The sequence below is a fragment of the Phodopus roborovskii genome, unplaced genomic scaffold (genome assembly GCF_943737965.1).
Source record: "Phodopus roborovskii unplaced genomic scaffold, PHOROB, whole genome shotgun sequence".
Classification (NCBI taxonomy): Eukaryota; Metazoa; Chordata; class Mammalia; order Rodentia; family Cricetidae; genus Phodopus; species Phodopus roborovskii.
The window spans coordinates 2,483,744-2,487,796 of record NW_026126515.1 but is presented as its reverse complement, the minus strand read 5'-3'; positions in this window follow the sequence as shown (position 1 = coordinate 2,487,796).

Genomic DNA, 4,053 nt, shown 5'->3' with positions numbered 1-4,053 from the left:
GGAAGGGACAGGGAAGACTGCGGGAAGCAGTGGGCGCGACGAGTGAAGGCAGCTCGGGATGCCGTCGGGGCGCGTCCCAGCGAGCGGAGCGGACGCCGAGGGGCGCGGGAATCGCAGCCAGCGGCTGGGACGAAGCTCGGGAGCACCGCCGACCCGGAGGGAACTCCGCGGGGAGGGCAGCTCCGCCGCAGGCTCGCAGCATCCACTCCCCCCACCCCCTCCCGCGCTGGCAGCCTCAATTCTGGTGGCCTGGATTGGCTGGGAGTGGCAGGTGAGCCGGCCGCAGGCCAGCGGCGAGCGCCAATCAGGGCTGGCGTCGGCCGCAGAGAGCTCCGCTCAGTGAGTCTGCAGGGTCCGGGCCTGACGCTCGGCCCGGGATTTGGCCACTGCACCTCCCCACCCCCATCCAGATGCCCAGCTCTCCCCCAGCTCCTTAGAATCTGTGGCTCCTACATCAAAAAGCTGCCAAAATGTGCTTGGTGATGAGCAGGAGTCACTCCGTAAACACCCGCTCGCCTCTGGGCGTGGGCGTGGCGGTAGGGACCTGGACTTGTGATTCCAACCCAAGCTTTCAAAGGCTCTGCAAGCCACTGGACCGTGTTTTTCTCACCTGTAAAGCAGAGACGCGCGCCTACCTCTTGGGGGCAGGCCGGTGGCCAGCTCAGACTTCGGTAAGTGCCCAAGGACCCGCCTAGGAATAAAAGATTCCAGCGAAGTTCAGGGCCCTTCCCTGACCCCGCAGGTGGAGGTGGGTTTGTTTCACTTTGCCCAGCCGTGTCTGGTCTGCCTGAACCAGATTGAATTTCTTTTTCTGTCGCTTGGCAGTCTGTGTAGGCATTTGGCACTCAGTGTCAGTCTCAAACTGTCAATGCAGTTTGTGATCGTGATTTATCTGTGGGCCTCCTGTGTTCCCTAGGGCCAAGTGTGCTCTGTCCACTTCCGCTCTCAGTGCAGGCATTTGTTGACTTTCTGGCCAGGCATGGTGACTGCCTTTGGCCTCCTTCTTTGCAGGTGGAAAGGCACTCCAAGAGTGAAGAAAGGGTTTTGTTTGCATACTGGAGCCGCTCCCCTCCTTCTCCTTCTAGTCTTTTCCAGGCCCTCAGAGGCAGTCATGATTCACCCTAGACCTTAGTGAAACTACTTTCCTCTCTCAGGATCTGGGATTCCTCTGTGTGAAGTAAAGAAGTAAAATGGCATCATCAGAGCTTGCAAATAAATGGGTAACCTGGGAGCCAAGTCAGTTTGCTCAGACTTTACTAATTTGCCCTGAGCAAGCACCATTGAGGTAAACTTAGTACACCATATTACAAGGGCTTATTTGATGAATGCATACACTGTGTGATGACCACCCAAAGCAAGATGCAGAGCTCTCCAATCCTAGCTCCCTTCTCAAGCCAACCCACAATATTTCCTCACTTCTCACCATTTGCTTAATGCTTTAAAATATTTGACCTGAATGCCCAACAGGGCATCTTCAAAGACCTCCCCGGCATCATTTTGTGTTGTCTTACCCGTCCAGCTTTTCTTCTCTATAGTCCATAAAGACTATTTTTTTGTCTTCTGAGGATCAAACCTGGAGCCTTGTGAAAGCTAGGCATTCATTCTACCATTGAAATATATCTCCAACCTCTTGCTCAAGTTAATAATCCTGATGCCTGGATACTTTTCTTACTTTAGGAACCCTGCTTTTCTTAGATACAAACAAACAAATAAAACTTGCACCAAGAGCCTGTGGTATTGTGTTCCCTGGAGCACAGTAGGACCTTGAGTTGCAGTGGATAAACTCAAGAGAGCAGCATGCACAGGTATGTGCGTAAGGCACCTGAATGCCTCCCACAGGTTACTGAAGCTTCTGGGCTGCCTTCCTGATGCAGCAGTAGCAAGGGTGCCAGCTGCAGCAGTAGCCACTAGGAGTCAGACTCCTGGCAGCACAGGACAGCAGCAGCTAATGTTCTGTGGCATGAGCAAGGTTTGGAACATTGTTCTAGAAACTTCTCCCTAGGCCTGGCTCTCTGACCCTCCTGACAGCCTTTTAACAAATTCATTCTTGCTGTCCTGAGTCAGGTCAGTGTCAGCTCTGGCCTTCCTTGAAGTAAAGGCCAATGATAAGCTTGTGAGTAGAACCACTCATGAGAAATTTTTCAAGTAGGGGGGCTGAGTGAGCCCAGGGGCTCCTGGGAAACAATCATGATGGCAGAAATGGAGCCTAGGTTTCTTCAGTGGCAGAGGGAAGCCGGTCTCTCTCTGCATTTCATCTGCATGCAGGACATCCGGACAGCCTTCAGCTAACAGTGAATGTTGGGTAGAAAAACTCTAAGAGGCAAGCAGTGAGATACTGCAGTGATTCCTTCCCCTTGTTAAATAGCCCAGATGACGCCAGGTCAGGCATGGGCAAAGCTTTTCTGTTTCCTTGTGTCCTCTGCCCAGTTGATGGGGGTCTTAATGCCACTGAGAGTTCTGGGGGAGACAAACAAGCCAGGGCCAAGGATGCCTAAGAGCTTGCCTGCCTTCCTTCCTTCCTTCCCTCCCCCCTTCCTCCCTCCCTCCCTCCCTTTCTCTCTCCCTCTCTCCTCCCTCCCTCCTTCCTTCCTTGTTTTGAGACAGGATCTTGCCATGTAGCCTAGGTGGTCTCAAATTTGTCATCCTCCTGCCTCCACTTCTAGAGTGCTGTAATTAAAGGCGTGTACTGCCTTGCTTGGCCAGGACTGTCCAGTTTTAACAATCAAATGAGATTAGGGTGGAAACTCAGGCTAAAGTTGCCCCCCCCCCCCGTCTGTTCTTAGTGTGCTGTCTGCAGCTCACCTAATCTAGCTAATTGTGACAAGATGCCAAGGAAAACACTTTATTTTTCATTTCCCCATGAGAAAAATCAAGGTTAAAAACACTTGTCTAACTCTTAAGTTTGATGACTCACATGTCCCCAGGAATTTATCCATTTCTTTTAGATTTTCCATCATTTTGCAACACAGGTTTTTCAAAATATTTCCTCATGGTCCTGGATGCCATTAGTATCTGTTGCAACAGTACCAGGCCCACCTCTATGCCTTTCATAGCTCCCACTCTCTTTCTGAGACAACATCTCACTGTGCAAGCCTGGCTGGCTTGGAAGTCACTATGACTAGGATGACCTTGAACTCACAGAAATTCTCCTGCCTCTGCCTCTGGAGTGCTGGGATTAAAGGCATGTGCCACCATCCCTTGCTCTAATTGTCCTGATATTTCTGTCCTCTTTTTCTTATGGTGAAGTTTTGCTAAAAGTTTTCAATCTTGTTTGTCATTCTAAAGAGCTAACTCTAGGGGCTGGGAGATGGCTCAGTGGTTAAGAGCAATTGTTGCTCTCTTGTAGAGGACAAGGATTCAATTCCCAGCACAAGTGGCTGCAACTCCAGTTCCAGGGGACCCAGTGCCCTCTCTTGATTTCCGTGGGGTACCAGAGACACACTTGGTACGAATACATACGTGCAGGTAAAACACTCATACATAGAAATAATCTTTAATTTTTTTTTCTTTTTTGAGACAGGGTTTCTCTGTTTTTTTGTTTTTTTTTTTTTTTTTTTAAAGAACTGTTTACTTCTTTTTACTGTTTAACTCTGTTTCGTTGTTTTTCTATCTTATCTTCTTAGTCCTGTTTGGCATTTGGTGGCTTGTTTTTTTTTTTTTTTTTGCTTTGTTTGTTTCTCTAAGACTCTGAGATGCACTGTTCAGTTGCTTTTTGTTTGGTTTTGTTTTAATTTTTTTAAGTTATCTACTACTCAGGAGAAACACTTCCGTGATCCTATTATTCAGGAGGGGCAGGAGGATAACAACTTAGAGACCACGCTGGGCTACATAATGAGACACTGTCTCAAAAACAGAGTTGGGTCCTCAAGGTTACACAGCTAGGTTCTTTCTGAAACATGGTGGGCATGTGTGTTTGTGCGGAGTGGGAACAAGCAGTCGATCAGATATCTAGATTTGTTCCTAATCTAGACCTTCGCACTGCAGCGCGAAGCTTGTGAACTGAAGTAGAATGCTGAGCCATTTGAGTGTTCTCTGTGGTCGTCATTTCTCACC